The sequence below is a fragment of the Peromyscus eremicus genome, chromosome 16_21 (assembly GCF_949786415.1).
Source record: "Peromyscus eremicus chromosome 16_21, PerEre_H2_v1, whole genome shotgun sequence".
Lineage (NCBI taxonomy): Eukaryota > Metazoa > Chordata > Mammalia > Rodentia > Cricetidae > Peromyscus > Peromyscus eremicus.
The window spans coordinates 60,348,251-60,361,294 of record NC_081432.1 but is presented as its reverse complement, the minus strand read 5'-3'; the positions used below and the strand labels follow the sequence as shown (position 1 = coordinate 60,361,294).

The 13,044-nt window shown below is 49.0% G+C and overlaps 1 protein-coding gene across 2 annotated transcripts in view; it reads left to right on the top strand.

Annotated features, from left to right (window-relative positions):
- The window catches only part of Bicral (BICRA like chromatin remodeling complex associated protein), a 60,808-nt gene that overhangs the window by 32,828 nt on the left and 14,936 nt on the right, over positions 1 to 13,044 (top strand). The gene's annotated exons all lie outside the window — the stretch shown is intronic.

Genomic DNA, 13,044 nt, shown 5'->3' with positions numbered 1-13,044 from the left:
TTTCTTTTTGTTGTTTGTTTGTTTGTTTGTTTGTTTTGAGACATGGTCTCACTACATAGCCCTGACTGTCCTGGAACTCACTATGGAGACCAGGCTGGCCTTGAACTCACAGAGATCCACTTGCTTCTGCTGGGATTAAAGGCATGAGCCACTACGCCCAGCTTCTTAGCTAGTTTCTTATACACCCAGAACTACACACCCAGGGATGGCCTTGCCCACAGTAGGCTGGGCCCTCCTACATCATTTAACCATCAAGAAAGTGCCCCACAGACATGCCCCCAGGCCAGTCTGATGGAGGCCATTTCCTCAGGTGACTTCAACAGGTGACTCCAACTTGTGTGAGTTGACAAAAAACTACTACAAGGTTGCACTTGTGTACAGACATATATAAACACACTTGTGTGCACACACATATAAACACATACAAATAAGTGCAATATAGGTAAGACGAATTGCTAAACGGTCTTATTAATAAAAAACCCAGAGCCAGTATTGGGGTGAAAAACCGAGAGACCAGAGGAATAGGACAAGCCACAGCCAACCTCACCTCACCAACTCCTCAACTTCCAAAGAGACCTACTTCCTGTATACCCACGCCTATATATATGCCTTTCTGTCCCTGCCATCTCACTTCCTCTCCGCCCAACTACATCACTTCCTCTTCCTGCTCAGCTCTGTCACTTCCTGTCTGTCTACACAGTTAACTTAGTGTTGGGATTTAAGGCATGTGCCACCATGCCTGGCTCTGTTCCCAGTGTGGCCTTGAACTCACAGAGATCTAGATAGATCTCTGCCTCCCGAATGCTAGGCTCAAAGGCATGTGCTACCATTGCCTTTGTTTGACCTCTATTTTAATATAGTGGCTGACTTTTTCCTCTGATCCTCAGATAAGCTTTATTAGGGTACACAATATATTGGGGGACAAATATATCACCACATACATATTTTTTTAATTCTTGAGTTTGGATCTAGGCTTTATTAGGTGAATGACATGCAGCCAGTAAAATCATCCCTATAGACTTCATTCTCGTGAGTGAAATGGGATAATATTACCATACCATGGAGTTTACTGGAGGCAAGCTGTATCTTTCCAGGGCACTGTCCTGAGACTGATTTTAACTAGGCCTTGTCTCCTAGTGATGCCATCAGATTATGAATCCATCAAGGACTAACCCATTGGGCAGGCCAGAACCTTCAGGATCTAGACACTTCCCAAAAGACCATCAACTAGCAACCACGTCATTACTGTATGACATTGCAGCTGATGAACATGGCTGCTGCTGGTGACCCACCTGGAAGGCTCAGGGACTGTGCCACTCAGAGTGGTCACTGGCCCTGCCCAGAGGGAGGCAAGTGTGTGTGTCACGGAGTAGGGGAGGTGTCAAGGGCACTGTCCTTGGACTAGTACCTGAGCCTGCCCAGTTGGTAAAACCACATAGAGATTGTTGCTAAAAAGCTCTCATGTGGGCCGGGCGGTGGTGGCGCACGCCTTTAATCCCAGCACTCGGGAGGCAGAGCCAGGCGGATCTCTGTGAGTTCGAGGCCAGCCTGGTCTCCAAAGCGAGTTCCAGGAAAGGCGCAAAGCTACACAGAGAAACCCTGTCTCGAAAAAACCAAAAAAAAAAAAAAAAAAAAAAGCTCTCATGTGGTCCTCGGCTTGTGTCCTTCATTCATTGGCAGACATTTCCCTTTCTCCTCATTTCCTCAGTGAGAGCTTGTTCCATAGGGTCGGACACGTGGCTCAGTGAGAGCGTGCTCCATAGGGTCGGACACGTGGTTCAGTGAGAGCGTGCTCCATAGGGTCGGACACGTGGCTCAGTGAGAGCGTGCTTTACCTGGCTTGAGGCCCTGGGTTCCCGCCTCAGCACATTAACAGGTATCAAGCATGCTAATTATCGCTGGTCCTCCTCCCACCCAAGGGGACTTGCTGTTCAACCTGCTTCCATCCACACATCTGCCTCCTCCGTCATCATCTCCACAGCCTTCTCTATATTCAGAAGTCTCTAGAACTTATTCCTATATCAGTAATTCAGTGTCAATCTTTTAAATATACAGACACCAATCTGTGTACCTCTGAGGGCTCCTGCACTCAGGTGTACAAATGCACACAGAGGCACACACATAGACTTTAAAATAAAAATAGGGATGGCTCAGCCATTAAGAACACTGGCTGCTTTTACAAAGGACTGGAGTTCAGCTCCCAGCACCTGCATGGCAGCTCCCAAACTCTCTGAAACTCCAGTCCCAGGAATCTGACACCCTCTTCTGGCCTAGGTGGGCACCAGACACACATGGTGCATAGACATACACTGGTAAAACACCATACACATTTTTAAAAAAAGACAGATCCCCCAAGATCAGGCAAGGAGCCTGAACATGCAGGCTTTGTTCCCAGACAGTCCCGCTTCTCAGCAATACCCCGAAAGCAAAAGAAGAAAGAAATCCTTTCGTTTTAGTATGTGGAGTCCAAGGCCTTGGCTCATCTCACCCCCAGGCTTTAAAAGCTGCAACAGATTCTCCTGTTTAGCTGCTGCTGTTTTTACCAGGTTGTTTCTTGACATACTTATTTATCGTGGGGTGGGACACACATAAGCTGTGAGCACCTGTGGAGGTCAAGGGAAAACTGTAGGAGTCCCCTCACCCCAGGAATGAGACTCAAGGCCCAGGCTTGGTAGCAAGTGCCTTAACTGGCTGATCCATCTCCCGAGCTCTAGTTTACTACATGTATTTATTCCTGGGGGGGAGGGGGGGCGGGGTCAGAGGACAGTTTGCAGGGGTCAGTTCTCTCCTTCCTCCATGTGAGTTCTGGGGATTCAGTTCAGTCATCATCAAGCTTGGTCGCAAGCCCTTCACCTGCCATGTCATCTGTTTTATGTGTATGGTGTTTTGCCTGCATGCATGTCTATGCACTACTTCCCAAAAGCGTGCCTGGTGCTCAGCGAGGCCAGAAGAGGGTATTGGAGCATCTGGAATTGGAATCACGTATGGCATGAACTACCATGTGGGTGCTGGGAACCAGACCCTGGTCCTCTGCAGGAGCAGTAAAACCTCTTAACCACTGAGCCAGGTCTCCAGCCTCCAGCTGCACTTTCTTGCTGACCTTGTGTTTTGTATTTTAAGACAAGGTCTCACATGGTAGCCTAGGCTGGCCTGAAATTTTCTATGTAGCTCAGACTGGCCTTGAATTTGAGCAGTCCTGTTTCTGCCTCCTAAGTGCTGGGATTATAGGCATAGGCACCATGCCCCTCCCCCATCAATCTCTGTCCTTATGTTTTAGAAAAGTATGAAGCAGTTGTGTGTGTGTGTGTGTGTGTGGTTTGGTGTGTATGTGTGTTTTCTGAGACAGGATTTCAGTGTGTAACAGCCCTAGCTGTCCTGGAACTTGCTTTATAGATCAGGCTAGCCTTGAACTCAGAGATCCTCCTGCCTCTGCCTCCTGAGTGCTAGGATTATAGGCGTGTACCCACTGCCCAGCAGAAGCAGTTCTTTTTACAGTGCCCCTGGGTTTGGATTGCTATGAGTACACTTGGAGTATTATTTTCCGGTTGTCAGATGCTGTGCCCTCCAGACTCTCAGTGTGATTGGTCCTGACCCTGGTACCGTTAACTCTGAACACTGGGTGTCCTGCTGGGTATGGTGGTGCACACTGCAATTGGGTGCATCCCAGCATTGGGTGATGGAGGCGGGAGGGTTGATCAGGTGTTCAAAACTAGCCATGGCTACATAGTGAGCTTGGGACCACCCTGGGTCACCTGAGACCCTGATTTTCACAAAACAGAAACCCTTGAGACTCCTTTCAGAGTGTCTGCACTAGCCCACACTGCCAGTGGCGACCCTGACTTTCTCTGGGGTCCCCGGCTGCTCTGCACTGAGAGTGAGTGCACTCTGGGTGGTTTTCCTCCTCCTCAGTGGTGTTTAGACCCACAGGCTCTTGTTTTACACAGTGGGCACAGGCTGGCTGAGGTTGCTTTTATCCCAGTCTATCCCAGACCGGGCCGATGGTGCCCTCCACATGGGCTGCTATCCCTTTCGCCAAATGTCCTTCTTGTTTCGAATGCCCTTCACCAACAAAGCACTTCATTCTATATTCATTATTTGATTTCTCTGCCCCTTCCCTGGAATCAACACTTAGTTTGTTTGTTTTCTTTGAGACAAGGTCTCGCATAGCCCAGGGTGGCCTCAAAGTTGTAGTGTGGTCAGGATAGCCCTGAATTCCTGATCCTCCTCCAAGCCCCACCTCCCAAGTGCTGGGATATAGGCATGTGTCACCATGCCTGACTGGAGTCTTCTTTTTTAAAAAAAAAGAGAATCCTATTCTGATGGAGACAGTGTATCTAAAACCCAACATCTGGAGCTGGGAGTAAAATTGAGCAGTAGAGTACTTGCCAAGCAGGCCTGGAGTTCTGGGTCTGGTGACCTGCACTGTGCACACACGTAGTACAGTTGAGGGGTATGGTGGATATGGGTGTGTGTGTGTGTGTGTGTGTGTGTGTAGAGGTGGAGTGCAGCTCAGTTGTACATGCCTGCCTAGCATGCAGAAGGCCCCGGATTCCATCCCCAGCTCCGCCAGATAAACTGAGCAGTGTGTGTATGCTACTGATGTTCTCAAAGTGTTGAAATGGCGGCTGTGCCCATATAAGGACTAAGTCAAGCGGGGCGGTGGTGGCGCACGCCTTTAATCCCAGCACTCAGGAGTCAGGGGCAGATGGATCTCTGTGAGTTCAAGGCCAGCCTGAACTACCAGAGTGAGTTCCAGGACAGGCTCCAAAGCTACAGAGAAACCCTGTCTTGAAAAACCAAAATAAAATAAAATAAAGTGGTTTCCAAAATTTTAGGGGAAAGCTGATAATTTTCAGTGAAAATGTTAGTGTAAATGTAAAATCTTTAATGAACAGCTTGGGAGAATTATGAATAAAGACAGTATGACAGATTAGAAACGGAGTCCCCTCCTGCTTATAAACCCCCAGAGGAGAGCTGCAGTAGGTTCGGGGCAGCCTGGGCCAAGAGTGGGAGACCCCGACCCAGATAGAAGCCAGCAAACCTAAGCTGTGCAGCAGATGATAATGCAGAGCGGTACCCAGTAGTCGAGAGCTTCCAGCCAGTGCCCACTCCACATCTCCTCCTGTGGACTTCAGATTCCTTGTGACACAGGAAATGACTGGCTGTTCATCACACTGCAAACACTTGGCTCCACTATGGAACTTGAAATAATATATATTGATAAGCTTTGGCTTTTTGGTTTTTTGTTTGTTTCTCTCTTTTGAGTTTTGGTTTTTCGAGACAGGGTTTCTCTGTGTATCCTTGGCTGTCCTGGATCTCTCTCTCTGTAGACCAGGCTGGCCTCGAACTCACAGGGATCTGCCTGCTGCTACCTCCTGAGTGCTGGGATTAAAGGCGTGCGCCACTCTGCAGTCAGCTTTATTTTTGTCATAATCTGTTATCTATTTTCACCCAGAGCATGGCTATTCGCCTCCCCCACCTCAAGTGGGAGGAGCCTATTGCCTACTCCTCAGTTTCTTGTACATAAAGCTAACAAGAAGCCCCTCTCGGCCAGAAAGATGCTCAGCTAAGGTTAAGAGCACTTGTTGCTCCAACAGAGGACCTGAGTGTGATTCCTCACACCCACCTGGAGCTCTGAAAGCTTTCAGAAAAAAGAAACAACGCCCACAAAGAAGGTTTTGTCCTCAGCTTCAGAATAGTTTTTGTGACTTTTATGCAAAAAGATCAGGGAAGTAGGTCACTGGTGTAATTCCCAGGCTGTCCCTGCCGTCATTTTTCAGAAATTCCACCTGGAGTGAGGGACATGGCTTTGGGAGCAGCACGTACTGTGAGGTAGTAAGTAGGTCACCTGCCATTTCTATCCACAAAACCCAGAGTGACTCCTGCCTTGCAGTCGCTTTCTAACTCTCCTATAGACATCATGGGCTGTTGTGATGAACAAAAACACCAGTAGCCAAGCATGTAGTGTTTATGTTTGTGAGAATTTAAATTTAGCAAGTTTTTTTTAAAGATTTATTTTTATTCTTTTTAATTTTGTGCATGTATGGGTCAGTGTAGGCACATGAATACATGTGCCTGAGGAAGCAGAGGTCTGAGGTCCCCTGGAGCTGGAGTTGAAGGCACTTGTGAGCCAACCAGGGTGGGTGCTGGGGACTGAACCCAGGTCCTCTGCAAGAGCAGTAAGTGTTCTTTGCTGCTGAGCCGTCTCTCCAGCCCATAATCCAGCATTTTAATAATAGAAATGGTTAATATTATGGGTCAGTGAGAGAGCTCAGCAGTTAAGCGCTTGCTGAGCAAGCCTGGCAACTTGAATTGATCCCTGAAACCCACGTAAAGGTGGAAGGAGAGGACCCACTCCGACGAGGTGTCCTCTCAGCTCCACACATACACACGTGCGCACTGGCACACATGTGCACACACACACACACACACACACACACACACACACACACACACACTAATAATATATTTTTAACTTGGCGTTGCATTCCGTCTAAGTACTTCATTAGGTGGTCCCAGGCTATCCCATAGGACGGGGAGTGTTGAGTCATAGTTTCCTCCCCGGCTCCCCAGCCACCACTTGCTACAGGTGTCCCATGGAGCCAGCTTCCTGTGAGTCTCAGCCCCACTCTGTGATGGGGAGGCTCTAGAGCCACAGCAATTGGAAGACTGCAGCAAACTGTTCACCCGTGTCTCTGTAGTCTCTAGTCCGTAGTATTTGTTTAGTTGGCCTGTGTCCATGTGTGCCTGTATGGTGTGCACACATACAAACACAAACACACTTTTTCCTCTGAACCATTTCAAAATCCTTTATAATCATGTGACTGTAAATTCTGCAGCAGGCATCTCCAGAGAACAGGAACTTGATGCCGTTCTATGTTGTCACTGTCACACCCAAGAAATTGAATGTTGACAGTAAAATCATGTCAGATTTCTTTGTTAAGACATTAATGCCATTTACAAGAGTTTTTCACTCAAGATTCAGTCAGAAAATACTGTTTGCACATTGGTGGCTTACATCTTTCACCCCAGTGGTTAAGAGCACCTTGCTGCTCTTGCAGAAGAAAGAGTTCGATTCCCAACGGCCACATAGGACAACTCACAACTGTTTATAACTCCAGCTCCAAAGAGCTCTGACACTTCTTCACTGACATTCTCTCTCCCTCTCTCTCTCTCTCTCTCTCTCTCTCTCTCTCTCTCTCTCGCTCTCTCGCTCTCTCGCTCTCTCGCTCTCTCTCTCTCTCTCTCTCTCACACACACACACACACACACACTTAAAAATAATAAAAACCAACATGGGCTGGAGAGATGGCTCAGGTGTTAAGAGCACTGGTTGTTCTTCCAGAGGTCCTGAGTTCAATTCCCGGTAACCACATGGCAGCTCACAACCATCCGTAATAAGATCTGGTGCCCTCGTCTGGCCTGCAGGGATACAAGCAGGCAGAACATTGTATATATGATAAATAAATAAATTTTAAAAAATAAATAAATAAAAAATAAAAAAAATAAAAACCAACATTTTATAAAAGCCTTAAGGGCCTGCAAGATGGCTCAGCAGGTAAAGGTGCTTGCCACCTGGACCCCATGCAGTGGATAGAGAAAACCCAGGCCCATGGGTTGTCCTCTGATCTCCACATGTACACTGTGGCATGTGCTCCGTATCCCTCCACAAATGTAAGAAAATAAAACAAATCCTTGAACAAAGTAGATAAAATAGTGTAATGAGCCTGACTCTTCAGTCAGCTATTGGCTGTGGCCCCAGTGAGCTCATGGCTGCTCCTGTTCATCTGCACCTCACCCACTCCACCCCCCATGCCCCCTTTGCTCTTTTGAAGCTAACCCACGGTCTAGAGTGCATCTCTGATCCTGCTGTGTTCCTGCTACTTAACATACTTTCCTTCTTCGATGCTCAAGATGTCCTGAGTTTGACCGTGGTGTGCCGGTGCAGCTGGACCCTCTGCTTTGACAGGTCACCATCTCTGCTTTGACAGGTCACCGTCTCTGCTTTGACAGGTCACCGTCTCTGCTTTGACAGGTCACCGTCTCTGAGCATGTCTTCCGTTTGTAGGCTTGGTGGAGAATGCCTTGCCTCAAACTGAGAACTGGTCATCCTCCATGGAGCCAGCCCTGTGAACTGAAGCCTTAAAGCCAAAAGTAACCCCCAAGCTTTACACCACCTTGTGAATGACTCAAAATTTAAGTCCGTGGTTAAACCAGATGATTTGTATGAGAATTTAGCTTGTCAAACAAAACTATGATAGGTCCAAATCTCTTCAGTGCTCCCAAAGCTCTAGTAGATTTAAAATTCCTTGGGAGCCACAGCCAGCATGCACCCTCGTGGGCTTGGCTGTGAGGGCACCCTCGTGGGCTTGGCTGTGAGGTGCAGGTGTGAGCAGGCTCATTGCTCTGTCGAGATCTCCAGCCCGCCTCTCTCCAGTCCTACCCTCTGGTCTTACCGTGTCTGTAAGCGACATCGGCTAGCTTTCTTCTCCCATACTTTCAATAAGTCATCAAACCCAATAAAAAACATTGTTTGAGGTGGGCAGTGGTGGCGCATGCCTTTAATCCCAGCACTCGGGAGTGCCAGAGGCAGGCGGATCTCTGTGAGTTCAAGGCCAGCCAGGGCTACACACAGAGAAACTCTGTCTCCAAAAGCTTAAAAAAAAAAAAAAAAAAAGAAAGAAAGAAAAGAAAAAATTTTTGAGACAGGCTTTCTCACTGTTATAGCTCTGGCTGGCCTCAAACTCACAGAGATCCACCTGCCTCTGCTTCCCCAGTGCTAAAAAGTGTGCCACTACACCCAGCTTTAAATTCTTCTTTGAAAATGTCTCAAACATTCACTCCATGAAGGTTGGAAATATTGACTAACCAGGACAATTCCCGGGCTTAAGCAAATTCTTTTCTATCCTTTCTTGGAGGTGCCCACAGCTCTGCAGTGACAGCCCCACACCACAGTGCGGGAGGTGGGCACACTGCTCACACGGGCTGCCTCATGCTCTGCTTCTCTCTCCTTTTCCATATTCACACTCTGCAGTGACAGTCCCACACCACAGTGCGGGAGGTGGGCACACTGCTCACACGGGCTGCCTCATGCTCTGCTTCTCTCCTTTTCCATATTCACACTCTTCAGTGACAGTCCCACACCACAGTGCGGGAGGTGGGCACACTGCTCACACGGGCTGCCTCATGCTCTGCTTCTCTCCTTTTCCGTATTCACACTCTTCAGTGACAGTCCCACACCACAGTGCGGGAGGTGGGCACACTGCTCACACGGGCTGCCTCATGCTCTGCTTCTCTCCTTTTCCGTATTCACACTCTTCAGTGACAGTCCCACACCACAGTGCGGGAGGTGGGCACAGTGCTCACACGGGCTGCCTCATGCTCTGCTTCTCTCTCCTTTTCCATATTCACACTCTGCAGTGGGCTGTAGGGAACCTTCTTGGGAAAGCGAGAGCTGGGTGAGGAAGCCCAGCTGAGTCATCCTTGCCTGTCAGTGAGTGGCTTGTGGTCTCATCCTATCTTTAGTTCTCTCGTCCCTAAAATGAGGAATTTAGCCACACAATAGGGTCATCTGGGGAGCTTCTACAAATGTGGATGCTTGGACCTTATCCCCCATAAATTCTGATCTGAACAGCTTGGAGCAAGGACCTTAGGCACCGGTATTTTACAAAGGCTCCCCAAGTGACTTTAAATGCAGTTCAGGGTGGAGGGCACAGAGTTAGCCAATCCCCACAGCCCGTTCCGGCCCTAATGGCACCTCATTAGACATGTGTTCCTTCCTCATCAGTGATTGATGTGCCCGCTTCCAGAACACCAATCCTAACCCATCTGCCTGGTGACCTGAGCCAGGCCCTCTGGGAGCTTTCCACTCCTCGGAGGAAGCATGCAGGGCTGGCCTGCACTCTCTGAACGGGCCAGACATGTATGTGGTGCCTTTGAACCGACACTGACGGCATCCACAACCCGCCCTCTCCCACCCTGCTTCAGCCGCCCTCCTCCTTCAGGCCCCGCCCCACATACCTAGAAGTTCAAGGCTCTTTTGGTTTCCTCTCTTCACCTGTTTTTCTTTTCATTTGTACTGACCGCTAAGTATGTGGCCCCGGTCTGTGTGAGGTGTTTCTTGGATCACTCACTCAGCACTGAGTATTGCCACACAGCCGTCCCTGGGATATAAAACCCTGTTCCAGGAACCTGGAGAAGCCAGAGTTCACATACACGGTTTCCAAAACACGTGTCAGGTTTGGGCAAATTCTAACAAAATCGGACAGCACAAGACAGTGCTGGCTGATCTGGGACCTCCCGTGGTTACATTGTCTGTGTGTGTGGTCACACTTGCATGCCACAGTGTGAGTGTAGGGGTCAGAGGGTAGCTTGCAGGAGCTGGTTCTCTAACCCCATGTGGGTCCCAGGGGTCACACTCAGGCTTGGCAGCAGGAGCCTTACCTGCTAGGCCATCTCACTGGCTGCTGATCTGTAAACTTCTAAAGGAAGGAAGGGCTAATAAGACAAGAGGGTCTAGGTGGAGAATGTTCCAGAAAGGAGATGTGAAAAGTCTGGGAGAGGAGAAGGTGTGTACCCTGGGGGAAGCAAGGGAAGCAGGTCCAGGTGATGGGAGGAAGGTGTTTGGTGGGACAGGTGTGTGGGTGCATGTCCTGTGGGTCTTAAAGGTCGCGTTCAGAGCCTTGTTGTGCCAGGTGTGAACCTTTAATCTCAGCACTCAGAGGCCGAGGCAGGCAGATCTCTGGGAGTTCAAGGCCAGCCAGGGCTACACAATGAGAGCCTGTCTCAAAAACAAAACAAAACCAAAAAAGAGCCTGTGTTGCTGGGTACGGTGGCACATGCCTTTGATCCCAGCACTCAGGCAGTAGCAGGCAGATTTGGTGAGTTCGAGGCCAGCCTGCCCTACATAGTGAGTTCCAAGACAACCAGGGCTCCATAGTGAGATCCTGTCTCAAAAACAAACAAGCAAACAAGAAAGCCAGTGTTGTAGGCCAGGCGAAGACACACACCTGTATGTGGTCCAGGCACTTGGGTCCAGGCACTTGGGTAGACACCAGATCAGGAGTTCAAGGTTAGCCTCGGCTGCAAAGCCACCTCAGCTTGAAGCCACCATGGGCTGTGTGAGACCCTGTCTCAAAAAAACAAACAAAAATAGCCATTGTGTTAGCCTAAATGTGAAATAGTGAAGTCTCGTGTAGCCTTATGTTGGGGACGTGGTGGGAAGTACACGGATTTGAAACGATGAAGTTGGAACTTGGGACTGGCTGCCCTGGTGGAGGAGCAATATGCCACAAGATCCTAATGGTGACAGGAACAGAGAGTTTTTACCTCTGAAGGAAGTTGCTGAGCTTCAGGTGTGATCATCAGGTCTGAGGTAGCCAATGGACAGTGGGTGTTAAACAGCCATAAATGTGAGGACCGAAAGGGTATTGATCGAGCAGCGTATAAATTGTAAGTGAAGCCGTGAAAGTGGCTGAGATGGGGGTTGGGGATTTAGCTCAGTGGTAGAGCGCTTGCCTAGCAAGCACAAGGCCGTGGGTTCGATCCTCACCTCAAAAGAGAGAGCGAGAGAGAGAGAGAGAGAGAGAGAGAGAGAGAGAGAGAGAGAGAGAGAAAGTGGCTGAGATGGAGCTAGGAGACTGTACAGGTAGAGAAGGAAAGTCAGAGCTGCAGCATCTCAGGGCAGTGGCAGTTGGTGTGAGGACCAGGAATGGTAAGCTAAGCTCTAAGGACCTGGACACAGTATGCATGCCAGACGGGGAGCGCGCATATGGGAAGTCAGGAGAGGGGAGCTGAGAGCCTGAGACGGGGTTAGCAACTGGGAGTGCAGAGTCACATTCAGTAGACTGAGTCAGGTATGGCAGCTCATGGCTGTAATCCCAGCACTTGGGAGACTGAGGCAGGGGTCTGCTGTGAATTCAAGGCCAGCCAGCCTCGCTGTACAACGATGCCTTTTCTGAAGAAAACAGAAGGGGGTGGAGAGATGACTGAGGACTTAATTTGGGATACTAGTACCCAAGTAACAAGTCTAGTGTGTTCATCACATGCTGTGACATCAGAGGGGCTGGGAACTAGAAGATTGCTCCCTCGCAGCCTAGAAAACTCTAGCCTTGAGGTAACAGGCAGAGTGATAGGACAGCCGATGCCCTCCTCTGGCCTCTACGCATGTGCACAGGCTTACACATTGTGCATTTGCATGCTATGCACACACACACACACACACACACACACACACACACACACATACCACACAGACATATACATATACAGTATAAGTAAATCATTTTTTGATGTTTTGGTTTTTTTTTTAAGTTTTTAGTTTTTCAAGACAGGGTCTCTCCACATAGCCCTACTGTCCTGGAACTCGCTCTATAGACCAGGCTGGCCTTAAACTCTGGAATTAGAGGCTTGTGCCACCACACCCTGCAGAATGGATTTTTTGAAATGTCAAAGACCCCCCCCAGTGACACACTTTCTCCAATAAGGCCACACCTGCTATTCCTTTCAAATCCTGACACTTCCTAGTGTCCAGGTATCCAGATCTCTAAGCCTGTGAGGGCCATTCTCATTCATCCGTCACATTTTTTAAATGTCGACTCATCCTCTCAAACCTGGAGCTCGGCCCATCGATCAAGGTGATGGATTAGTCACTCTGTGGCTGTGATAAAATACTACGACCAAGGCAAATGAAAGCAGGGAGAACATGTTTGGACATATAGGTCCAGAGTCTGAGAATCTGTTATGGCTGGGGAGTGTTAGTGACGGGCATGGTGGCCGGGGCAGGGAGCTCAGAGACCACATCTCACCCGAAAGCATGAAGCAGAGAGTGAACGGATTAGGAGAAGGAGGCTGTGAGTCTGAGAGACAAAGCGGCAGGTCCATGAGAGGTGCTGCAGGGAGGAGAGGGAAGGAAATGATGCAGTTATATTTTAATCTCAAAAGAATGTGAAAGAGAGAGAACAGCCGGGAAAGAGTAACCTGAGTGCAAGCCTTCTTAGAGCCGTGCTCCTGCCTCGGGAGACTGGGGTGGTGCCTGGGACTCCG